This window comes from Erpetoichthys calabaricus, chromosome 4 (genome assembly GCF_900747795.2).
Source record: "Erpetoichthys calabaricus chromosome 4, fErpCal1.3, whole genome shotgun sequence".
Taxonomy (NCBI): Eukaryota; Metazoa; Chordata; class Cladistia; order Polypteriformes; family Polypteridae; genus Erpetoichthys; species Erpetoichthys calabaricus.
This window is the reverse complement of record NC_041397.2, coordinates 257,980,194-258,007,991: the sequence shown is the minus strand read 5'-3', so window position 1 is coordinate 258,007,991 and position 27,798 is coordinate 257,980,194. Positions and strand designations below refer to the sequence as shown.

General features: G+C 37.9%; 1 protein-coding gene and 1 long non-coding RNA gene across 2 annotated transcripts in view; one reads left to right on the top strand and one right to left on the bottom strand.

Moving 5' to 3' along the window:
- tmtops2b (teleost multiple tissue opsin 2b) overlaps positions 1-27,798 on the bottom strand; it is a 171,961-nt gene that overhangs the window by 109,864 nt on the left and 34,299 nt on the right. The window lies entirely within an intron of this gene.
- Positions 15,489-15,932, top strand: LOC127527625 (uncharacterized). Its single transcript, XR_007934816.1, has 3 exons — positions 15,489-15,611; positions 15,714-15,832; positions 15,875-15,932. It is a non-coding gene; the product is annotated as an uncharacterized LOC127527625 (long non-coding RNA).

The window sequence follows — 27,798 nt, the reverse complement described above, 5'->3', positions numbered from 1 at the left end:
TGAAGATGAGGCTCAAGGGACGCAGATTTGAGACGGTGGAGGAGATCCAAGCAGTAACAACCGACATCTTGAACACACTGACAAAAAACGACTTCCAGAAGTGCTTTGAAAGGTTGAAATCTTGCTGGGATTGGTGTATCAACTCAGCGGGTGACTATTTTGAAGGAACTGTTCACCATTAATTGTTATTTGGTGTGTGTGCTTTTAAATAAATGCATTCCGGGAACTTTTGGATCACACCTTGTATAAACAGGTTAGGTTAGCGTTCCTTGAGTCTGAATTGCCTTTTCTTATGGACTGCCCTTCGATCTTAATAAAAAATGCATCTAAAGAAGAACTATGTTACTTCTGATACTTATTTTTACTACATATTTTTCTTGTTGGGTTATCTTTATCAATGATGTAACTATAATTTTTGAAATGTTTGTATTCACTAACATTTAGTTAAAATTAGCATTCCGTCATAAAAGACAACATAATTGTGTGTTTCCTTGAAGATAAATGGCTTATTCATTGAAGATAAATGGCTTAATCATCATACATTCTCCCTTTCTACGTTTTTTAAATTAAGTGTAAAACAAAGAAACAATTGCCAAAGCCACTTCTTTACATATTTAAAAGCATTCAAAATTAGGTTGCTATTGAAAAATACAAAAGTATCACAATCAACTACATTATAATGGAAAGTATTTTTGTACTATTTTCAAGGCTGTGACTGCAGTCGTCAGTGGCATTTCAAATGCTCTATGAGGCGCTAAGACAGAAGGTAGACAGAAAACAGTTGTTAACAAAACAATGTTACACATGGCATAACTTTCAGCTGTGTCTGCTGATTTAGGTAACTGTTTTGAAAGTTTGAGCATTTCGATTTTTATCATCACATTTTTTATTTTTGTTTATTTTGTTTCCTTTTTGTAATTATAAGTCATATTGAAATGTAACAGCGATAACAGAAGACAATTATATGTGTTATTAGGCTGCATTAGTTACAAGCTTTTAACAATCCATATTACTAACCGAGAATGCTAAACCGGATGGACGCAGGGACATCCGGCCATGGGCCGTAGCCGCAAAAAGACGTACTGCGCAGGCGCCCCAAGAAATGAGGGGCTGCGAGAAGCGGATGAGGGGCCGCGAGAGGCGGACAAGACCACAGAAAAAAGGAGTGAGCACAGAAAAAAGGAGTCAAAGAAATGAGGTGCCGCGAGGACAGAAAAAAGGAAAAGGCACAGAAAAAACTAGTCAAACGCAGGCGCCGCACGAAACCCATTGCACACGAAACTAGCACACACAAAAAAAGAAGACGCTCGCGCACAACAGCAAGGCACCCCCCCCCCCCTACAGGCACCGGACGGGACACACACCAAGAGGGGGATTTAACAAGCCCCTGGAACACAAAAAAAAAGAACACAAAACCACCCCACACACCCTACAAGCAACGGACGGGACACACACAAAGAGGGGGTTTCAACAAGCCACTGGAACACAAAAAGAAAGAAGACGCTCGCGCAACAACAATCCTCACCCACAACCCCCCACACATCGATAAGAAGTGACACCCAAAGCCACATATCTAAAGGAAACGTCCATATTAAACATACGTCATCTCAACAACTTCAGACTAGGCAGCAAAGGTGGATCTCCTTACAATCAAGCACTATTTACCGTTCAACTGCAGAAAAGGCTCCATATTAACAGTGAGTGCGATCCTCCTTATTACTTATCCATATTTCGCACACTGAGGAACAAACAAGTCATGAATACACGGTCACGGGTACAAAACGATTCGGATCGGATAACGGGACCAAACACACGAACACGAATGAAACAAAAAAATACACGGCGGCGCATACAACGCGCTTCGGAAAATCCGGGAGAAAAAATGTCTCGGATCAAAAAACGCAAAGCTCAAGTAACCCAGTTACAGAGACGTGCCCAAATGGACAGACACAATGAACGTAGACGCATACAGCGCGCTTCTCAAAGTGCTGCATCGAAACAAGCACGATTTCAAAAGAAAGAGCTCGCGTCTCAGACATACAAAAAAGGGAGCGAAGAGACAGAATAAATGAACGCAGACGTGTACAACGTGTACAACAATTGTCATTTGCAATCATTGTCATTCACTTAACTTCCCAGAAGAAACAACTGGCAATACAAATAATGAATTTACACGTTGTTGTCAAAAGGGGCAGATTAGACTGCCTCCTTTACATTCATATCCTGAATATCTACAGAAGCTTCTAACTAACGATGTGCCTGAAAGTAAAAACTTTATGAACTGCATTAGATCCTACAATAGTTCATTTGCTTTTGCATCTACCGGAGTACATATCAGGCCACCAAAAGGCAATGGCCCATACTGCTTTCGCATATGTGGTTAACACAACGCACTATATTATGTCCAAAAAATATTAATGTTAATCACATTAATAACCAGGTCATTTCATTACTTCCTGGAGAGACACGGCTCTTTCTAAGCTCTGACAAAGTTGACTCTGATGACGACAATGAACATCTGAATTTCCCCTTAGAATATTTGAACACTATTAACCCGGACGGATGACCACAACACAACCTTACCCTTAAAAACGGAACAATAATCATGCTATTAAGAAACCTTAACACTAAACAGGGTTTATGCAATGGTACACGGTTAGTCGTCAACACCATGACACACAATGAATGTTATTCAAGCAACAGTTCTTACAGAATCACATGCTAACAATACTGTTCTCATTCCTAGAATTGACCTTACGAGTTCTGACCTAGAATTACCTTTTACATTGAAACGCCAACAGTTCCCCATTAAACCTGCATTTGCTATGACCATCAACAAATCACAAGGACAAACCATGGACAAGGTTGGCATCTTCCTCTCTGAACCCGTTTTTGGACATGGACAACTTTATGTTGCCTTCTCACGTGTTCGAGGTTCATCTGACGTTAAAGTTAAAGTTATAAATGATCCATGCCAAGGAAGACTCATTCAAAGACAAGACACCATCTTTACTACTAATGTTGTATACAAAGAAATATTCCAATAAAACATTACTCTATGCCAAACACTCTATTTTTTATTTATATAGGCATCATACAAACCTGCACACTATTCTATATCTAATTCATACATCTCACTCTTTGTCATGCCCCAACGCCAGGGGTTGGCGAGCGAAGCGAGCAGGGGGCAGAGCCCCCTAGTACTTTACAATATTGTGTAGTTAAACACATAGCCCAGATAGGCTTGTGTTGGATCAATAACATCAAGATTTCAAATCAAGTGATGGAAAATGTCTTGTTGCTAGCTGTCGATTGTGGAGGAACTGTGACTAATTGTAATTCAGATTTCATAAGCATAACATTTTTGAATGAGGTACCTGCTGAAGAGTTAAAATCTCCTTTGAAATCTCAACGTAAAATTGCTGACTGCTGTGGACCATGATGGCAAGCAGGTCTGAAGCATCGCTGATAAATGATAGTGCCAGAAAAAAACTGAATTATTATCATGTGCAGATAATGCAGCATGAGGTTGTTTTTAGTGTAACATAAATACTAAGTGCATATTTGTTGACTCTGTGCTTACAGAGCAAAACGTACATAATTCCTTTCCTATTATGTTCATTTCATTTCTTTTAAAGTTAACTTACCTCAAGCAGCAGAGAAGTAAGCTGGTATATGAGAGGCATAGCTTGTGTGCATGTGCCTGACTCCGCGTTTGACTAACTCGTGTTGTGGATCTATGTTGTTATTGGAAGCAGCTGTTAAACACGTAAAAGAGGATAATATATAAGATATACAAACTGAAGTGACCTCTCTCAATGAAAATTTGAAGTAGCAAACTAATGCATAATTGATGTTGAACAGAATATTCATCTGTTTTAATCAGATGAGGTTCAATGAAAGATTTTGAAATTTCAAAAAAAAAAATACACAGCATTCTCTGTTCCAGGTTTTTGAACAAAAACTGAACTTTCCCAACAAATTTCCTTGAACAATAAGTGTATCAAATTTCAACACAATTGGTAAATATGTGTTTAATGTGGACAGACAGACTGACATGGCAACCACAGTAGGTGCTTGTTGTATTATATGCAGAAATGCATAAAAAAAGGTCAAATAACCCATGGGAAAAGTGATGGCTCAGCTACAGCCTTTAAGGCAAAGATCCAAAAATCTAACTGAAAAAATATCTTCAGTGTCTCCTGTCAGTTAAAGTGTATGCACCTTCTGCACTGGGATCATCTTAGTGAAAAAAATTCTAGAGACCAAATTTATATTGTTTTCTGTACAGTATTTTCCACTATCTTTCAATAACATCTGGTTTTGTAGTTTTGGTTTAGTACTGAAGAAAGTGTATTCTTCAGCAGTTGCATCTTAGTCTTGACCCTGCTTATTAGTTGGTGATTTCCTACTTTATTAATCTACTTGTGTACCAGACCGAGATTTTATCAACTCCACAAACCATCTTCATTTCCGATCCAAGAACATATTAACTCATTCATAGAAGTAATCCACTAATATGTATTGACCAAGTTACCTGGCGGTACTGTCACGGTATACACGAGTGCTATAAGCAGAGGATATATGTATGTAGAGGTTATGCATCAAGTGTCTTTCCAAAATCAGAAACAAGACAAAGTACGAAATTTGATTTTATTGCTCCACTGGTGTGCCAGAAATTACAAAATGCTGCTATTTGTTATGAATGCTTTAAAGTAGAATTAAATCTTGAATAAGTTTTGTCTTGTTTAATAAATTGTGCATATAGTTACATTTTTTATGCATTCTTGGAATGATGGAGAGTTTAGTTCCACTAGTCTGTTCTATCTTATGTGGAAAATGGCAGTAATTTAAAACAGTGTGGAATATGAAATGAAGCGTTTTGAGAACTGAGTGGGGGGTCAAAACCAAAAGAACAGAAAGTCAAAACAACTCAAAACAACTAACAAATTGCAAAATTCAAAGTTAAAACACCCTAGTTAAAGTTAAAAAAAGAACAAAAGGATAAGCAGTTGTTGTGATGTGAGATTTTGCATATACTGTAACTTGATAAATACTTTGTATGTCTTTATATGTAACTTAGGTAAAACTATGTAATATTAGTGTTATATTATTGATAATAACAACAATGGTTTGATGGTTTAAGAACCACTTCCCCCCACCAGGACTGAGTCTCTTTGAATTTTTACGACAGAGTTTGGGGGAAGTGCCTCAAACAAGTTTGGCTAATGTTTCTCTGAAGTCTCTCAGCTCCCACACAAAGCCAGGCTGCCTAACTACCAAGCTTTACCTTAACATATGGTTTTGGCGGGGTGGCAGGTGTTAAGGTGTTCTACTCCCCCATTGGAATGAAGTATGGCCCATTTGGGACTGGCTTGTATCAGAAGTCTTTAAGTACTATGACGTCCTATTGGCTCTAGGGGTTGGACAGAACATCTATAAATTTGCTCACTCCCTCACTCACTCTCTCTTACCAAACTGATGAATGGACAACACAATGGAGACCACAGCTCGGCAGCCATATTGAGACAGGCAATGCGGCCTGTTCTGAAGAAAGGTGACCACAAATGATGCCTTAACTAGAGACATTTTAAGTAACTAACAAGTCTGTGTGCCGCCTGAAACTACACATCACCAACATTATCAGGTTGTATGGTTGCCAATATTCAAATGTACTTTGCATATTGTTATTATTTATGAATATTATCAATAATACATTATTTTATGTGTAACTTAACTCCTGCTTGTCTTTTACTACACCTAATTGCCTGAAGTTATAGATGTAGAAGGGAAGGTGGGGATTTATATGGTACAATACCTTATAAACAGTGGTAAGTATGTGAGATTTGAGGCATTCTGACAAAGGCTACACATTAATAATACAAAAGGGGAAAGTAGAGCAATATATTACTCTACCAAGACAAAACAGCAGTAATGAAAATCTTTCAAATATTTATCCACAAACTTCGACATATTTTCGGTCAAATCCCCAACCTTTATATTTTCAGGCTAAAGACATATTGACAAGCATCCTAGCAATTGATTGCTGTTTCAAGAAAAAGGTGTAAAAAGGGGGTAAGTTGTAGTGTACCTGAGATAGTACTGTACTAGCTACGGTCAAGACCAGACTTCTTAGTACAGTACTAAGGGGAGACAATCCTCAAGCCTAAGTGCTGTTGTAGTGAACAACAGAATGAGATTAAAACCAAGTTTAATAATTGGCAGCTAATCCTGTTTTTATTTAATGATTCTCCCTGGTTTATATGGCTGTCTGATTGCCCATTAACAGCTTTGCCCTGGCAATGGTTAGGCTCCCTCAGATCAAAATGAGTGTTGCCTACTATAAATATTATTCACTTTGAGCATGTGAAAAGGCCCTGAAATCCCTATACAGAAAGTAATGATGATGAGAGCTACATGTTAGTAGAATAATACTGGAAGAAACATTGTCTCTCTGTAACTCATGGGTAGATCTAACCTGGGTGTCCTGGGTGCACACCCCTGGTATCTTAGAATATGTGGGGGAAAAAACAATGCTAACATTTTTCTGTTTCAGCAATTCCTTGTGTTCTTCTATGCAATACACGTACATAGTTACTCATGTATTACATCATCGCACCACAATCTAATGTGCAAGTGAACACTGGCTTAAATCTCTGAAGGAGACAACTTGTGTTATTTTTATATGGGTTGTTCATAGACTGTAAAAGTATGTGTATGTGACACCCTGGAGCCCCTGAGGGTCTTATTCTGGTCTATTAGTAACACATTTGCCAATAATGTAGATAACACAGAAGGTCTGATAATTGTCATTCATTGTGTGCCCAGCTTTTCATAATAGCAGAATTAATCCAACTTTCCCCGAAGTGTATAAAATATTTAGTCAGAGGTGGGACAATATTCATAAAGAACGTCTCATGAAAGCATAAATTTGACAGCCAGTAGAACACAGACCATGTATAATACATACTGTGTGTAGAAGAAGATTTGGATCACCAGTCCGGTGTACAGCTGGCATGCAATATAGTTGTGTTGACAAGACAAGAATAAACAGCTACATTGCTTACTGGGTTTATGCTGAGTCTCTACTCTTCTGAGCTTATGCTTAAAAGCTGAGGTATAATTGGGTTCTTACTAAAACAAAGAAGTTTGAACTAAGTGAGAAAAGGGCAGTTAAGTGTGTTTTATTATTTAGTATTACAGTAACAGCGAGGATTCAACAAATAAAAGAAAATAAAGTTAAAAGTGCTTTTCTTCAAGGGCATGCTTACTTTCACTCTTAAGCTGCTTGGCTTGTCTGCGGCTGATATGGTAAGTCATGGTAAGAATGGGACAGGGAACTTGTGGTTGACTGAACTGTGCAGGATAAGCTTGAGACTGTGTGGGCGTACAGAAGTTTAAAGCCAATGTATTTTAGCACCTTAAGGTCATGAACTTTTAAGGATAACAAAACTGACAAGCGGCCATCTGGCCAAGTGGACCAGGTTGATAGTGATCTTTTAAGGGATCTCTGTTCTGCTATGTCCTGTTAGCCACTAGGTGTAACCAATGGTATCAGAGCTTATGTTATGAGTAAGAACTAAAGATCCAATTTTGAAGTGTATAAAAGGATGCAACATGAATACCTCTTTATAACATTTTCATTTTACTGCTTTTCTGATTTGAGTGTTACCCTTGGAAAACTTAGAAAATAAAAGAAGATTGATTGATGCTTCCTCTTGCCTGTACTTATTTTCCTCAACGTAAAGAGAGAACAGGACACCCAGCAGGAGTGACCTGTATAGTTTTCTTCTACATGTGAGAGATCTAATATTGTATTTGAAGAACACTCACAGAGACACCTTCTTGACACTCCAAAGAAATACGGCATCTTTCAATGTGCACTTTCTGAACCAGCAGCTGAGCAGTTTCTTAGGGACATTGATGTTACATCTTTTTACTGAAGATTAATGGCTAAATGTATATTAAGCTGCATTTTTTTTATTTCTTAAATTATACAATATACTGTAAATATTTCCATAGATCACTTGACTTTTTCTGTGATAGTGCATTAATTATATTTGATTCAGTATCAGGCTCTAATTCAGTCCAAATATAAGTATACAACATGGTTTCCATATATTTTAATGGCAAATTTGTGCTTTTTCATGTTCGTAACAGTCTGTCTGATGCGTGCAGAATTCATTTTAGAAAATATTATCCACCGTACAAAGTTCACAAGGTGGTTTAAGATATTGGACAACTTTGTTCTTCTTCTCTGACTCTAAGAAGCACAATGCAGTGCACTTAGTCTTAGTCCGCAGGTCTGAGGCACACTGCAGGGGTGGTAAACTTGAAAAATAGACTTGTAAATGTAAATACGTACTAAGACCAGGGGGGTATTTTTTGTACGTGGATTACTCGTTTAGCCGGATGTAATTGTTGACAATTTGGCCTGATCCTGGATCTGGTGGTTTTTTGAAACTCTTGCTGGATGTGTTGTCATAGCAGCACATCCTAATCCTCAAACCTGCTCGGAGCAGGTTTGTTCTATGTAAACAAGGATTAGCTCACACACTTAATCAGTGCCTGTGCATGGAATTCATTCAGTCATGGCTTCACCGTTCATGAATGAGCGACCAATTGATATCGGTACGCAAATCATAAGAAGAGAATTTCATATAGAGAGGGTTTTGCACGATTGGCAAGATCCTTTATTGCTCCCGGAGGAAATTCTTTTCGAAAGATACCGCTTTAGCCGAGGGGGAATATTGTACCTTAAAAATTTATTAGGACCTTATATTCGAATTCAAACTTGGCAAAGTCGGGCTCTCACAACCACACAGACAGTATGCATTGCTTTGAGGTTTTCTGCAAGCGGCACTTTTTTTATATACTGTAGGCGATGCGGAAAATCTAACTAAAAGTGCAGTTTGCCAGGCAATTCATAAAGTCTGTTTGGCTCTGAAATATTTCCTTCGAGTTTTCATAGTGTTTCCTGGACACCTGCGTGTGCAGACAATAAAAGAGGCGTTTCATGCCATTGCAGGTAGGTAATACACAGGCAAAAACACCCACAGTTCCATAAAGAATCTCACAATCAGCCTAACATTCTCATTACCAGGATTTCCAAATGTGATTGGGGCACATGGGACTGATCAGAGTGGAGTTTGATTTGGAAAATGTACCTCTCCTCCTTATGAATAATCAGACACAATGTCTTCATCAAATATTTGACCTTCATCAATATCTCGTTGATCAGACACAAGTTCTAGGGATATAACATTCCCTGCAACTGACCCAACAAAAAAAGGGCTATATGGAACCTACCTATGGCACACATTGAGGACAAATAAATGCAATGACCATCCTTTACCTGAAATGAAGTGACCACTGCATCCTGCCACTGGTTCTGAGGAGGAGCTTCCCCCTCAGAAACAGGGCGATGGGCATTTTGCTGGAGAGCCAACTCTTCTTCAGGGGTTAGGTCTGGACCGCGTGGACCTCCACCTGTTTTTTGCTTGTCTGCCTTCTTATTAGCTTTAAAATTAATGTTCTTTATTTCAACAATGCTTTAAATAGTTATATACCAATATTTACCAGTTTGAAGTATATTCTTGTACTTCACTTTAACCTGTTCCCATGTTCTCCTTGTGCTCACGTTTGATCTGGAATTATGACATATTAAATAATAATTAATCTGACACATAGGAAATTAAACACTGCTTTCAGTAAGTACAATGCACACGTTTAATTTGTCGGCCACTTTTTGCCAGCCGTCTTTTGTGGTTTGGGCTGCTTTTGCAGTGTTATTCCTTGTGCACATTAAATCTTGAAATCCTTCGACTAACTAACTAACTAACTAACACCCCCCCCCCCACACACACACACACACCCACCCACCCATACACACACATAGCTTGTGTGAATAAAAATGCTCCTGTTCTTTCGTCATTTTGTTGCAGACTATCAAAGACTTGCTGATCATGTTTTCTAGACTCAATATATATGGGCATTTCACTCAGCGCAGGCATGCGCATTCATCTCGGATGATTAGATCCAGCTAGACTAATCTACTATGCGGCTGCGTTTGAAAAACTGACTTATCCCGGATGAGTTTCACCAGCATTAACTCATCCAAGATCAGGTATATGATCTTGGATGATTTAAGTGACGTACGGAAAATACCCCCCAGATCAACATGAGATCATCCCAAGCCAAAAGCACACTACAACTGACTCAGTAGCATTAATCAAAGTCAAAGTATACATACATTTATATATTAAGAAAGACATATACACTCCTTATGAATCAAACTCATTACACAAAGTTGGGAGTGGTTAAAGAAACACTTCTAGAGGTCAGAATTTGATAATACCAAGTACTTGTGGTCTACTTTTTTACATACACCTGGTATAATACTGTAACAGCTAAGTTAAAAAAAGTCAACATTTATAAACATGAACACATAGTTTGCAGTTATCAAAATCTCAAAGGTTGATTGTAATGTACTGTAATGTAGATTACCATTATTGTAATTTTTGTAAAAAATAATTTTTGTAAAAAACAAACAACAGGAGAAAATGGTACATTTTACCTACAGCAGGTGCTTAAAGTCACCTTCAGGTTGTGCCACAAACCCTAATGGCAGCACCTAATCTGGGGTCCTGCACTATACTAAATAATTCACTTAATAAAATAACTGACAACACATTGCGAATAATTAGTTAAACTAGAACCAAAATTACATAATTAACAACTATGAAAATGAATAATAGAAACACAACCTAAACAGAAAAACAAAGAAAACACAAAATAAACACATTTTTAAAAAAAGACAAAGCACAATTCCCTTGCATTTGTAATTTGAAACATCATAGATTTTCTGACCAAAGCCAACTAGCCTATAATTTTCTGAAGTCCACAGCTACAATATTTTATTTGAAAAACTCTTTTTGTTTAGGGTGGCAAGTATTATAATGACTACTTTGTAGTATTTTTTGCTATGATTAACTTAATGATTGACTTAAAACTGTAGTAAACCTGCCAGAATAAAAGGATTAATTCATTTCTTTTTCTTTATAGAGAAAAATCTATTCCTACCTTGAGCTGAAGTGCCACTGTTATGACTAGTAAAATTTTTTGTTCATTTATAATGTTCTCAAAACCTTTCTATAAAACCAGATCATACTTTATGAAATTAGACACGTTAAGATGTCAAATAATCCAGTTTTAATCTTTTAACTTTCCATGCATTCGTGGTGACTTTCTGTTATCAAGGAGTAGCCCTGTCTCCTTTTCTCTTCACTCTGTACACCTCCAACTACAAATATAACACCAGGGGCCTCATGCATAACACTGTGTGTAGAATTCACACTAAAACATGGTGTACACACAAAAGCGGAAATGTGTGTATGCACAAAAAAATCCAGATGCATAAATCTGTGCGTACGCCAACTTCCACGTTCTTCTGCTACATAAATCCCGGTCAGCGTGAAAAGTAACGCACGTGCACTCGCCTGCCGGCTCACTCAGACTCTTCTCCCAAAATTACACCTCTTTGAATATGCATATAATATATATATATATATATATATATATATATATATATATATATATATATATATATATATATATATATATATATATTGTGAGCTACGGAGCTGATCACACCCCCAGAGAATACAGACACCCCTGAGAATACCCCTAAAAAGACATTGATAGACTACCTTCACATTCCTTCTGGTCGGCTCTGTCACGTAATAGGCCTCTCGCGCGGTGCTCCGCCTTCTTAAAAAGCCTGTACGGGCTTCTTTCAGTTTGTTAAATTGATTGTTTGCTTCTCTGCTCCTAGCAGAACTGTCATCTCTGACTTGTCATGGAGCACGTTTAAACTTTTGAAAAAAGACAAATGTTTGTTTGCAGTGCTTTGAATAAAGTTCCTTTTTTTCTACAACCTCCTGTGTCTCTGTGCAAATCTGTGACCCAAGTGTGACTATATATATATATATATATATATATATATATATATATATATATATATATATATATATATATATATATAAATAGCCCCTTATGTTTTGCGTTCTGTGAAAAGACAATGCCAAAAGCAAAGGGGAAAAAGAAGAATTTCAGTGAATACCAAGTAGACGCAAAGAAAAATATACTATTTGTTTATTTACGCAGTGACATAAACAACAAAAGGAATTTGATCGAGTGACAGAGTGCCGGAGAAACTCGAAAGTTCAAGTTCAGAAAGTTGCACAGTGCCCGAAATAAATAAGAAGCGGTCAGATATCAAAGTCACCGTGAAAAGGCGAGTCATAGCCCACTATCTGAGTGTCATATAGAAGCTTATTAGGGTACAGAGAAAAGAAAAAAAACGGACACAGTGTGAAAAAAATGTCCAAATGTCAACTTTAATCTTGAAATTTCTACTTTAATCACGTAGTTTATTTTGTCATTAAAGTAGAACGTCATAAACTTCATCTTAAAATTGTTTAATTTACTAGTTTCTCAGATTCCATCGTAACTAAAGTAGTACGTTGAATGCTTTATATTCTAAGTGTTCTTTTTATGTGTGTGAATCACTACGTACTTCTTAAACGGGCTTTCTCTATCGCCAACAGGGCACAGAATACATTACATTTATGATATTACAATCCTCTGAACAGTTTAAATATTAAGATGTATACTTGATATAATTTTCATAATGATAGGAATTAAAGCATGTTATTAAACATGGGGACACAGTGGTGCAGTATTAGTGATGAGCTGGCGCCCTCTCCAGAGATTGTTCCTGCCTCCCGCAAAATGCTTGCTGCACCGTGCGTGACCTTCGATGAAATAATTTACTGCAGCAGTGCTGTCTCTCTCAAACATACTAAACTCCTATTCCTGTCCTTCCTTTTCTTTCTCCAAGTGACCAATCACCACACAATCAGCTCTGTAATAGATGCCAAACCATCAGTAAGTTTAGAACACTGATTCTTCAAAACTTCTATGGAACATTGAAATATCTTTGTAGTACGTTTAATTACTCCATCCATCTATCCATTCAGGGTTGCGCCAATCTCACCAAGCATACAGCACAAGGCAGGAACAATCCCTGAATGGGGCGCCAGCTTGTTGCTACCGCTGTCCACCCTGTCCTCACATGTTTAATTACAGTAATCCCTTCTCCATCGCGGGGGTTGCGTTCCAGAACCCCCCGCGAAAGGTGAAAATCCACGAAGTAGACACCATATGTTTATATGGTTATTTTTATATTGTCATGCTTGGGTCACAGATTTGCACAGAAACACAGGAAGTTGTAGAGAGACAGGAACTTTATTCAAACACTTCAAACAAACATTTGTCTCTTTTTCAAAAGTTTAAACTGTGCTCCATGACAAGACAGAGATGACAGTTCCGTCTCACAATTAAAAGAATGCAAACATATCTTCCTCTTCAAAGGAGTGTGCATCAGGATCAGAGAATGTCAGAAAGAGAGAGAAAAGCAATCAAATCAAAAGGGCTGTTTGGCTTTTAAGTATGCGAAGCACCGCGGCACAAAGCTGTTGAAGGCAGCAGCTCACACCCCCTCCATCAGGAGCAGAGAAAGAGAGAGAGAGACAGAGAAAAACAAACAATCAAAAATCAATACGTGACCTTCGAGCTTTTAAGTATGCGAAGCACCGTGCAGCATGTCGCTTCACGAAGCAGCTGCACAGAAGGGAGCAACGTGAAGATAATCTTTCAGCATTTTTAGACGAGCGTCCGTATCATCTAGGTGTGCGAACAGCCCCCCTGCTCAATCCCCCTACGTCAGGATCAGAGAATGTCAGCGCAAGAGAGTGAGAAAGAAAAGTAAGTTGGGTAACTTCTCAGCCATCTGCCAATAGCGTCCCTTGTATGAAATCAACTGGGCAAACCAACTGAGGAAGCGTGTACCAGAAATTAAAAGACCCATTGTCCGCAGAAATCCGTGAACCAGCAAAAAATCAGCGATATATATTTAAATATGCTTACATATAAAATCCGCGATAGAGTGAAGCCGCGAAAGGCGAAGCGCGATATAGCGAGGGATTACTGTATTAACAATATACATTATTTTAATGAAGTTTAAAACTTATCTGTATAATGTAATAAATATGCTTTACTGCATTTCATCTTAAAAATTACATCAAGTGCTCCAAGAAGATAGCGCTTGGAAATTTAAATCGACATTGAAGCCAGTCGTCTTCATATGTAAATACACACTTTATAAAGTGGCTCAGGTTGTGCAATATTATAACTGTTCTGCAAGTTTACAGTGAGGTGATTGTACTTAAAAGTATAAACAGTTCTACCAGGAACACTTGATGGACTGATTAAGAGGTCTTGGGATGGAACTGTTTCTGAAGCGCAAGGTCCCTACAGGAAAGGCTCTGAAGGGTTTGCCGTATGGTATGGGAGAGTGTTCAAAATAGACTGTGCATATGGCTGAGACAGCATGTGCTAGATGCTATATCCCGATAATCCGATCAGCTGCTGTATAGCTGTGATTCCGCACTCAGATACAGTGGGTTAAATACCAAGTGGTTCACTGAGAGTGACAATGCTAAAGCAGCTATAGTATTTGGAATAGTTTGGCCATTCTGTGCACCATTATACGGTTATGGGTTGATTACAATCAGATGCCTTAAACTAATAAACGATATGCGGTTAATTTCAGTGTATTTCAAAAAGCCACGTCAGGGATGTGAATCTAAAAAATAAAGGGAAACCACACAGGAACAGTAGCACTGCATTGATGCTGGGAGCCACCAGTTTGCAAAACCGAGTGGAGAAATTCCGTACGCAAGGGATTGACCTGGAGTGAAAATGTGCGTGGCCTTTTTAGTTTAGTTTATATAAATCACGATGTGAGTGTGGAAACGGGCATATGCAACATTTTTGTGCGTACGTGCCATTTATACATGAGGCCCCAATTCTGTTGCTAATTACAACTTAGCAGTTGATCTCTCTCTGTCTTTCAGCTGGAGGTAAAAAGGCTGACGGTTAGTGTTTGTGCTGCAGTCCAAATGAGCCACTTCAAGTTTTTGCAACTGGCATAACACTGTTCATAAAATAACTTTAGTTAATACTTGGCTGAAATAACCCATGTTTTGATAAAAATAATACAGTGGAACCTCGAGTCATGACCGTAATTCATTCCAAAACTCTGGTCGCAACCTGATTTGGTTGTGACCCGAAGTAATTTCCCCCATAGGATTGTATGTAAATACAATTAATCCATTCTGGACCGTACGAATTGTATGTAAATATATATTTTTTAAGAATTTTAAGCACAACAATAGTTAATTATACCATAGAATGCACAGTGTAATAGTAAACTAAATGTAAAAACATTGAATAACACTAAGCAAGCCTTAAACAGAGAAAACTAACATTGCAAGAGTTCACGCTACAGCGTTAACGAACCGCTCGCTGTAAACACTTTTTTTAATGAGTTTTAAGCACAGGGAAGAAAACGAACAATTGAATAATCCTTAATTTATACAAAAACTAACCATAAACAACCAAGAAAACTAACCTTGCATAAGTCGAGTTCTGGCATGAAGGAAGTGAGGAGGAACTGAGTGGAGAGGAGATTACAGTTTTGAGGTAAAGTCTGTGATGATGCGGGTTCGCTGCATGCTCCGGTATGTTACCGATGAGCACGACAGTGAGGCACTACAATGGAGCAAGGTGATGGTGCAAAAAGTGCTAAGTGCTTTTATTAAAATCAACAAAACAACAATCAAAAACAAAGTCCAAATTAAATAAAGTGCAGTGCTTTCAGAATCCTTCAATAAATAAATAATCCCATAAAAACAGAAGTGAAGTGGAGGTTAAAATCCAATAGAAAAAAGTCTTTATTAAATACAACGAGGTTAAAACAATGCTGGAAGCAGTCTCTTTAAAAACAAGCCCGGTGCATTCTTTAATTGGTGACCCCCGCTGCTTTCTTGGCCTTACGCGGCCAGCCGTCCTTCTTCTGGTCACTACAGCTCCTTGATCGCTCAGCTGGAGCGACCACTTCCTTCTGCCCCACTGCTTGGGCTCACTGTCCACCTGCCTGCCTGCGAGCACGTGCAAGCACTCGCTCACTTGCTCGCTCGCACCGGTTCTTTCCACACTGCTTCCTGTTTACTTCCTTGCTCCACAACCTCTGTCTTTCTTTTTTTTTCCTCCCTTTAGCCGCCTCGTGCTTCTATTATATGAAGAGGATGTGGCACTATTGTAGTATTTATTTAAAACTGGCCTCTTGACGTGAGCTGTGGACCTGCTATACCACAAAGTCCCTCTGCGCAATGCGGTAAAGATCTAATTATGCAGATCCAGATCGTCTGGATGACTTAGATTTATGCGGGGACAATTCCAGTTCGGCGCGAAGACAATTCTTCATGTCATCAGTTCGCACACTTCTCAATGGTCCGGGATTTTTCAGGTGATTTTCTATGTAATAAACTTAATAAGTTATAGCGTAATGAAAATTGCATAATTAGATCTGGACCACCCTATACTGTACAGAGAGAGACTGAATACGTGCGTAAATCACCAGCGTGTACAAGCCGGAAGGGAAACGAAATAGAGCACAAAGAGTTCACAGAGAATGCACAGGGAGAGACTGAACACGTGCAGAAATCATCGGCACGTATGAACCGAAAGGGAAACTGGCTTGTTCGTCACCCTAGTGTGTGATCGTGAACAGATGCAAAAGTTTGGTGAACTTTTTGGTTGTAACCCAATTTGTACGTGTTCAGAGACGTTCGTGACCCGAGGTTCCACTGTACCTTTAAGTCTTCCATGGTATGTGTAATGTAATCAAACACCATACTTTAATGTTTTATAGTTAAACAAAAGAGTCGACAGTAAGCAATTTTTTCACTCTCACCATTAACACTCAGTCATTGAGTATATATAATAAGGCAGTATAAAAATGTTGAATAAAGTCTGAAAACAGCAGATGATATCTATAATAACAATATTAACATAACTATAAATGATAAACAATAAAATGATATTCATAATAACAACCCATAAGAAATGCCACAACCATATGAATAAACAGACTATTTACACCACAGTACAATTATGTGGTGTTTCTCTTATAAATTCTGAATCCTACTGTCAGCAAAAGATACCAGCAAATCTGTGAAGGAAATTTCAACTGCTATGTAAGTTCAACCAGATCCTACTGGTATCCAAAAGTGCAAAAAGGCCATTGCACAATAAAGGGCTCTTGAGATGCATTCTCCTTGTTGGCTTCACTCAAGCATGACTCAGCCTTTCGTTTTATTCTCCTCAGTGAACTCTTTGGACTATAATCCTGAGACAACCAGCTTACTGCAAACTGCCCTATCATTACCATCATTTAACTACAGATATCCTTTTCTTAAATTGAAACAGCATTCTTGAATGCAGTAGCTACACACAGCAAATGTGCAAATTTCACCCCCTGTCCTCTAGATGTTGTGAAGAGTTGACCCATTTCTCTTGTTAGTTCTCTCACTGTTCAGTGAAACATCGTACATGGCATTTGCACTGCCAACTGGCTCTTTCGCTGACCTACATTGTGGCTTTGTGAGGTGTATTCTGCTTAAAGGCATGGACTATAAATAACGATGCCTTAAAAATTAACAAGACAATGTGGTACTGCTACAACATAAGGAAACAACACTTTCTGTAACTTCTTTGTCATATCCCTACAAGCTCAATATGCAGATTTTCTCAATGTTTTCAGTAAGGAAAATCATTACATTACAGTTATCACCTCATTATAATTATGAATGTACTGTAGGTTTAGTCCTACATGATCTTTACCTAAGGGCAGATTGAATACTCTCTTCTTGTATCTGAGAGTGCATACATAAATAAAAATGGTTAATCTTAACAATAAATGTTAAGAAAACTGTTTGATCTGGCCATTCAGTAGTAGTTTGTTTTTTTAATCAATGAGATGAAAGCTGGATTTCTAAGATCATGCAAGTGGATCTGAACAAAATAGCAATGAAAAACTATTAATCCTTCCTTGGATTTCCTTTTTATTTACAAAACTATCTTTATAAAGTGCATATCATGTAATTTAAATCAAGGAGAGGGGTGAATTGACTACACCTGATTAACTGGATATTATCAGTACTTTGATATGTGATATGGGTTTGCAAATCTGCAGGATGTTGTTTAGTCATCTGTAAATGACATGTTCCAAGACTATAGGAATCTGTGTTCTCGTGCATACACTATAGAAATATATTTTAATATAATAACCCAGTATGTATACCGTACACATGTCTTTCAGGTTTACAAGACAAAATAAAGTTTTTGCTAGACTGAAAGTGTTAGTTGCTTAAGGCTTTTTTTGTTTTTGAGTTGTGAAATTTCTAATATAGGACCAAGTGGATGTTTAAACAATTTTGTGCTGGTCTGCACTTAATTCAGTAAAACAGTTCAAAAGTTTTAAAAAATTTCCCAGTGGGGCCTGGGTGATCATTCAGCATTCAAGCACCTAAAGATTTATTTTTCCCAGTATCATGGGTGCTGTAGTTTTTATTTTTGTGTCCTTCCTGGCCATCTGAACATAGCATTGGACTTAACCTTTAGACTCCGTAGAAAAACCTAAATAATGAATTAATCCATCATTAAGTTTATCTGTTAATTTTTCTGTATTATATGCATGTGTACTGATTTATTGTATTTTTGGTATATCATTTATTTATTTATTCATGTACTTATTTCTCTCTATTATAATTAAAAAACCTTGGAAGGAGACGAGACATGATTTTCTCAGAGGGACACTTTCACGTCCCGCGAGACAAGACTTTGTGCCAAGAGATTTAACCACACCTGGGGCCGGAAAATAAAAGACAAAGAGTAGATGACAGAGTAGAACATCGTAAAGAATTCAAAAACGTTGGAGTGGTACACATGCAGATTAGGTTAGAGATAATGGAAGTACAAAAATTCAAAAGTCTCATAAAAAAGATAGTAAAGATTGCATTAGCGCAAATAAACAGAAATGTATTACTCGGTGAAATAACAGAACAGTGAAAAGAGATTGAATATATTGTTTGGATTTAAACTTCGTCTAATTCTTATTACCATCAGGGAAAAGTAGTGTTTCTTCCCAATGAAGAATCCGGGAGAATTAAAAGATTTGTTGTTTGGTGAAAGTGAAATCCAGCAAGAGAAAATTTCAAGCCGCGTGAGACAAGAGTTTATGCAAAGAGATTTGGAAAAGTCCTGCCCACATCTAAAACATTTACAGCCACGCACATGGTTCAGTCATTTCTCATTTATGTGAATGCTATCGTCAGACACATTTCTTGTAGAGAGAAAGAAATGATATTCACTCACGGGCAGTTATACATTGCATTGAGATTGAATATTTGGACATAGGTGATATGACAGAAGTATGTAGATATTGTTTGGCTTTAAACTTTAAGTCGTAGACTTGTAGATCATCTAATTCGTGTTGCCATCAGGGAAAAGTAGTGTCTCTTCCCAATGAAGAGGCATATCTGTGAGAATTAAAAGTTTTGTTGTTTGGTGAAAGTGAGATCCACATACACGAGCAGCAGAGACGCGAAGTTGCCGGCACATAGCGCAGGCGGGGTTTTTGTCAAGCGAAGCAAGCAGGGGCAAAGCCCCCTAGTATTAATTTATTATTATTATTATTATTATTTCTAATTCATTGTTTTTCTTTTTACTTGTATTTTTTTTTCTTTAACACTTTGTAATGCACTCAAGCAACTCAAATGTTGATGCTGGAGCAGTTTTGTCACAGCATTTTTCAGAACAGAGAAAACTCTATCCCCATGCTTTTTTTTTTAAATGAAGTCCAGCAGTACATAAATTTAATGTTGATAATCATGAACCTGTTTGCAGATGACATGGTCTTCACAATGTGTCAGCTAGAGTTCTGGGAATGCAGAGACACCAAGGTGTACTCTCCTAGTGCAAACTGAAAGCTTGAAAGACTCATTTTGCAATTATGTCTGATTCAATTTCATTATATTAAGTGCAGGACTATGCTTCTAAATTATTTTATTGGCTTTCCAGAAGCAAAGCTAAATGCATCAGGAATCACTTTACTCTATTCTTTTTGACAAAAGATTAATTTTAAATCTGCACTGCCTGATTTACAAAATATTGATAAAGCCTCAATTTGCGGAGATATCAAATTAAAATTTAAAAGATGCACTGGTTTTCTTTAATTGTAATCTGTAAAGAAACTTAATAGGCACATTTATTGCACATTTACCACTAGATAATATTTTAATGTTAATTAATATTGACATTTCTGAAGCATCCTACCTGCATTCTGGCTATCAAACTGCTTGACTAATTAAAACAATTAAGTCACCGAGAACTTGGCTTGAATGAAAATCCTCCGGAGCTCCACTTGACAGCCATTCATTTTTGCTGTGCTGTCTGGTAATGGCAGATTCAGGCCTTTGGGAAGGAAGACTGTGTTATCTTTGGGCACCCTCTGTGTAGGGTCAACACTAATTTATTCTCTTGTTTTTATTTTCTTACTTTATTGCCAGTACAGTGCAGTCTTGTGAATGTATACTATCAATACAGAACTCGTACAATCAGTGAAGTCAATTCTGCGCTTGCACTGTAAATATGATCCTGAACAACCTGAGGATAAGATATGTCAAAGTAGCCCCCTCTTTGGATATTGTGCAAGGCTCTGAATTTCCCTGTGGGATTAATAAAGTTTATCTAATCTGATCTAAAGTATTGGATTGAAGTCCTTACATATACAAATGTTCCTTAAGAAATTTCCTATCCTCATTTCAGTTTGACAAGATAGTCATCTAAAGCCAAGTCTGACCTTCAAAATAGTTACTACTCACTCTACAACCCCTACCAAATAATAATTGGGCAAATTTTCCTAATTACTAAATACAATGCAATATTTAGCAGATTAGTTTTACACATTTCATTTGTTAAGTTTCCAAAGTACAAAGGCTGGCTTTGATCTATATTAATAACAGACAAAACAAAATTAAAACCAGCAGTCATTTCTTTGACATGATCCACACTTGGTCAAATTTTTAAACATGTTATTAACGAGTAACATTAGATACAGAATATCATCTAGTGAAATGAGGTGGTAATTAAATATTATTATTATTATTATTATTATTATTATTATTATTATTACTATTATTATTATTTTAGTTGTTTTGATGGGCACAGAGATGGCCTAATAACCTGGTAATATTACTGGACTCAATATTTGGTGTCAGAGGTGGGCAGTCAGACCCCAGGTATGCAAATGAACCTCCTTCTCTCATTGCAGAACTGCCACATTTGTAATGTAGGAAATAAACTTCTCATCTGTGCATGTTTTAAACATGATGTGTTGCCTAGATTATTGAAGTTGGGAGCCTTCTTTCCTCTTCAAATTTTGTTAAAGTACACAAATATTTCTGTAGAAAGGAGAAGGGAGACTGAAGTAAGTGGCAATGTACACGTATTTCTTAAGGCATTTTCAATCACCTAAATACAATTCTTTTTGAGAGTGTGTGTTTTAAATAATACATTGAACTAAACCCAGCAATAACTGACAATAAAATAATCTCAAAGGAATTCCTTTCCCGATATTTTTTAATATGTGTGGGAAAAGCTAACATCCACATGGAGAGGAGGAGTAATAAGGAATACTAACAAAACTAACAAAAAATGTATCTTTTCTATTAACATACTGTACCTAACTGGGCACTGTGGCACTGATCCCAGGATGGATGTTCACTTTGAACTTTTTCCATGCTATTTCACCACAAGTAAATTATTTTCTCCTCTCACGTTCTCTCTCCTAGAAGATACTAATCCTTATAGTCAAGTCACTTCCCAGTTAATTCTATGTTAATATGCAGGGTTTGGTGTTGCCCATAAAAATACAACACTGCCCCCAGGTGGTCCTGTGGTTACACTTCTAAGCTGGCATAAAGCACTTGGCACCTGTGACTCCCTGACTTACTTATAAGCAGGAACACCCATGAACTGCATGAAGCCTTTCATTTTCACTTGCCACAGACATGGAAGCAGGGGATCGCCCTTTTAATAAACGTGTCACATATATGAAGGAGGAGGCTCCCTATTATACGTATCTATCTAGCCCATATGACCACTCTCAATTTTTATATAGCGTTTGCCAAAAACAAAAGGCAATGAGAAAAGCAGAGATTAGTTCTAGAAAAAAATTATACAAATAATGGAATATATCAACAATTTTGAATAAAATCATTTGGAAATTAAAATTCATAGATAACCAAATAAATAAATGAATTAAATTCTAAGTACATCCTGGTGGTGATTCAGTTAATAAATGTTTTCAAAGCAGCGGCTGCCTTCAGACAGAGATCAACAGATTTCAAGGAGGTATTGCTAATGTTTGCAGTAGATACCTTGAAGTATATTTAATTATAACGGGAAAGATTAAAAATGTAATGAAGACTGTCCATTTCAGGAAGGCTTTCAGGATACAGTAATCCCTCCTCCATCGCGGGGGTTGCGTTCCAGAGCCACCCGCGAAATAAGAAAATCCGCGAAGTAGAAACCATATGTTTATATGGTTATTTTTATATTGTCATGCTTGGGTCACAGATTTGCGCAGAAACACAGGAGGTTGTAGAGAGACAGGAACGTTATTCAAACACTGCAAACAAACATTTGTCTCTTTTTCAAAAGTTTAAACTGTGCTCCATGACAAGACAGAGATGACAGTTCCGTCTCACAATTAAAAAGAATGCAAACATATCTTCCTCTTCAAAGGAGTGCGCGTCAGGAGCAGATTATGTCAGAGAGATAGAGAAAAGCAAACAAATCAATACGGCTGTTTGGCTTTTAAGTATGCGAAGCACCGCGGCACAAAGCTGTTGAAGGCGGCAGCTCACACCCCCTCCGTCAGGAGCAGAGAAAGAGAGAGAGAGAGAGATAGAGAGAGACAGTTTGTTTTTCAATCAAAAATCAATACGTGCCCTTCGAGCTTTTAAGTATGCGAAGCACCGTGCAGCATGTCGCTTCAGGAAGCAGCTGCACAGAAGGTAGCAACGTGAAGATAATCTTTCAGCATTTTGAGACGAGCGTCCGTATAGTCTAGGTGTGCGAACAGCCCCCCTGCTCAATCCCCCTACGTCAGGATCAGAGAAAGTCAGCGCAAGAGTGAGAGAAAAGTAAGTTGGGTAGCTTCTCAGCCATCTGCCAATAGCGTCCCTTGTATGAAATCAACTGGGCAAACCAACTGAGGAAGCATGTACCAGAAATTAAAACACCCATTGTCCGCAGAAATCCGCGAACCAGCAAAAAATCAGCGATATATATTTAAATATGCTTACATATAAAATCCGCGATGGAGTGAAGCCGCAAAAGGCGAAGCGCGATATAGCGAGGGATTACTGTATTTTATTACCAGTATTATCACTAAACAGATTTTTTTCTTCAATACAGTATATAAAAGAGATGGCAGAAAGACAACAAAAGAAAAGCAATTTGGACTAAATACAAAGTTAAATGTTAAAATAAAGCAGTTTTGGAAATAATAATTTTTGAAATATTAATGTTAATGTAAGGCATTTCTGGACCCGGAGTCTTGAGTGTTAAATCAAAGAGTTCTCTGATCTCAAACTTTTTAGTGAGTATCAGAAGCATCATACGGAATTCAGTGGGATGACAATCCATCACAGTGCCCACTCCCATGCATTTTGGTGCTGTATCAGTTTATAGTAGCTGATTAATATAATGTGCATATTTTTAAGATGCATATAAATAAAAACCACAAAGACATCAGGAGTCCTGGATCATCCCAGAGTCTTATTCTCTACAATTGATCATCTGCTAAACCCAGGTCACTCAATGGAATGCCTCCAAAAAACTTCCAGTGAAAATTGTGAGGCTTTTGCTGTATTTTTTAATCAAAAAATTAATGATATTAGAAATAATATAGTACATCTCCCTAATACTGAACCACTTAAACCCCGGTACTCCATTTTAAACAAATTAAATTCTTTCACCAGGATAGATTTACCTGATTTATACAAAATAATTTCTCAACTGAGACCCTCCACCTGCGTCCTCGACCCAATACCAACAAGTTTTTTCAAAGAAGTATCGGGTGTACTAATTGATAGTATTCTTGACATAGTAAACTCGTCATTAGATACAGGGGTCTTCCCAGACTGTCTTAAAACTGCTGTAGTTAAACCCCCACTCAAGAAAAATAATCTTGATTCCTCTACTTTGAAAATTTTAGACCTATTTCTAACCTGCCTTTCTTAAGTAAAATTCTAGAGAAGTCAGTCATTATGCAGTTAAATGACCAGCTCAATAAACATGCTATTCTTGATAAGTTTCAGTTGGGTTTCAGAACAAATCACAGTACAGAAACTGCACTCATTAAAGTAGTAAATGACTTGCGGGTAAATGCAGACAGAGGCCATTTATCTGTTCTCATCCTCTTAGATCTGAGTACCGCATTCGATACCATTGATCACAATATTCATAGGAATCGCCTTAGTCAATGGGTGGGCCTCTCTGGCAGTGTCTTAAATTGGTTTGAATCCTACCTGGCAGGTAGAAAATTCTTTGTTGTGGTAATTATACTTCAAAGACCCATGATATTCTATATGGTGTTCCACAAGGCTCTATCCTGGGTCCGCTGCTCTTTTCGATTTACATGCTTCCGTTAGGTCAGATTATCTCTGGGCATAATGTGAGCTACCACAGGTATGCTGATGACACACAACTGTATTTATCAATAGCGCCTGATGACCCCGACTCTCTTGATTCACTGACACAATGTCTTACTTGTGTTTCTGAATGGATGAGTAGTAATTTCCTCAAACTAAATAAAGAGAAAACAGAAATTTTAGTGATTGGCAATAATGGATATAATGAGGTTATTAGAAATAAACTGGATGCATTAGGATTAAAAGTTAAGACGGAGGTAAAGAGTTTAGGGGGTAACTATTGACTCTGACCTGAATTTTAAATCATATATTAAGCAGATTACTAGGACAGCATTTTTCCACTTAAGAAATATAGCAAAAGTTAGACCCCTTATATCATTGAAAGATACTGAGAAATTAATCCACACTTTTGTTTTCAGTCGACTAGATTACTGTAACGCCCTCCTCTCAGGACTACCCAAAAAAGACATCAATTGATTGCAACTGGTGCAGAATGCAGCTGCTAGAATCTTTACTAGGAAAAGAAAATCCGAGCACATCTCTCCAGTTTTGATGTCACTACTTTGGTTACCTGTGTCATTCAGAATTGACTTTAAAATTAAGCTTATAGTTTACAAAGCCTTAAATAATCTCGCTCCATCTTATATTTCGGAATGTCTTAACACTTTACACTCCAAATCATAACTTTAGATCCTCAAATGAGTGTCTGCTTAGAATTCTAAGAACTAAACTTAAAAGAAGTGGTGAGGCGGCCTTCTGCTGTTATGCACCTAACATCTGGTATAGCTTGCCAATAGGAATTCGCCAGGCTAATACAGTGGAGCACTTTAAAACACTGCTGAAAACACATTACTTTAACATGGCTTTCTCATAGCTTCATCTCAGTTTAATCCTGATGCTCTGTATATTCAATTAATTATCATTATTATTCATGGTATTCATATTCAAAATCCGTACTAACCCCTACTTTCTTTTCTGTTCTTTTTCCGGTTTTCTGGGGTGGCAACTTGCGCCACCACCACCTAATCAAAGCTCCATGGTGTCCATACATTGATGGATTAAAGGCCAGAAGTCCACATGACCGTCATCATCAAGTTCTTCCATGAGAATCCTGAATACAATGAGGACTGATCATTTATGTTAAGTAGAATGCCCAGAGGGGGCTGGGTGGTCTCATGGCCTGGAACACCTGCAGATTTTGTTTTTTTTTCCAGCCGTCTGGAGTTTTTTTGTTTTTTCTGTCCACCCTGGCCATCGGACCTTACTTTTATTCTATGTTAATTAGTGTTCCCTTATTTTAATTCTTATTTATTTTGTCTTTTTTCTCTTTCTTCATCATATAAAGCATTTGAGCTGCATTATTTGTATACAAATGTGCTATATAAATAAATGTTGTTGTTGTTTTTGTTGTCCTTGTGTGGAGTTTGCATGTTCTCCCTGTGTCTGCATAGGTTCCCTCTGGTTTCTTCCCAGTTTCCAAAGACATGTAGGCTGGGTAAATTGTCAACGCTAAATTGGCCATGGTGTGTGTTTGGTGTGTGGCTGTTTGCAATGCGATGGGCTGGCGCCCATAGTTTATTCCTGCATTGTGCCCTATACTACCTGGGATAGGCTCCAGTGCCCTCTGTGACCCTGGGCTGGATTAAGTGGGTTAGAAAATTACATTCTATTACATGACAGACATCAAGAGAATATGTGAACTCGTCAAAGTGAGTGACTTTTCTTTGTGTCTGACTGTAACAAGCAAACGTTTTAGCAATATTACCCATATTCTTAGGGCATTGCTCTTGTCCCAGGTGATAATGACATTGAGCTTATAGAGTAAAATGTGTTATTATTTACAAATGCAGTAAGTGTGAGAACTTTTACTATGAATGAATTAAACAGGAAAGAATTTTAAAAACAGCCACTGATTGTTGATAAACATAATCTGATCAGAATGGCTGCTCTGAACTTCAAAATGAAGCATCATCCTACATTTAATCAGAGCATAATATACACATGTGCATGCAATGACTAAGAAAGAACTTCTAGACAACAGAAGAAATCACCTAATATTGTAAGATATATGGTGTAAAATTGCTGTCAGGGATCTAATTACATCGATCTGGGGGGGGGGGGGGGGGGGGGGGTTCCAAGATGAAAGGCCAGCATTAACCTTTTGTAGCAGGGATACCAAGGTAGCCTTCTTAGTGTTGTATTTACACCCAGATTAATTAGCCAAATTGATGATTTTTTTTTTCAGATATAAAAAATGTTATTGTCCCAAGACTTATTCGAGCATAACACAGTAAAGCAAATCATTAAATGTCATTCCAAGTCTGGCTGTGGCTTAACCATACATAATAACATAGAATTCCAAGCCCAAGTCGCACTTGGGGTTTACATGATAATATAATTTTCATTCGCTAAGCCAATAGCTACTGGCAGCAAGATACAGATACCTGCCAGGGCCTTCAGTTATTAATCCATCCATCCATCCATTTTCCAACCCACTGAATCCAAACACAGGGTCACAGGAGCCAATCCTAGCCAACACAGGGCAGTAACCAATCCCGGGCAGAGTGCCAACCCACTGCAGGACACACACAAACACCAAGCACACACTAGGGCCAATTTAGAATCACCAATCCACCTAACCAGCATGTCTTTGGACTGTGGAAAGAAACCGGAGCGCCCGGAGGAAACCCACGCAGACACGGGGAGAACATGCAAACTCCACGCAGGGACGACCCGGGAAGCGAACCCAGGTCCCCAGGTCTCCCAACTGCGAGGCAGCAGCGTTACCCACTGCGCAACCGTGCCACCCTCAGTTATTAATGCAAAGAATTATTATTATTATTATTAATGGAACGACAGACTTTCAGGGATACCAGGTCTTCTGGGGGGAATGTGGTTGGAAAACCCCAGCAGTATTTCATGGTAAGGAAATATGAATGGACAGTTGGAGGTGTAGAAGATGTTTAGCCTGGAAGGCTAGGAAGATGGTTGGAAGACGGTGAGATTGGAGAGAGAGTTAAGCCAGGAATGAAGGAATATGCTTATGAGCCTGTGGTTAATGGTATAGGTATGTGGACTTGCCACTCCATGGAAGGTTAAGGGCCTTATTTGC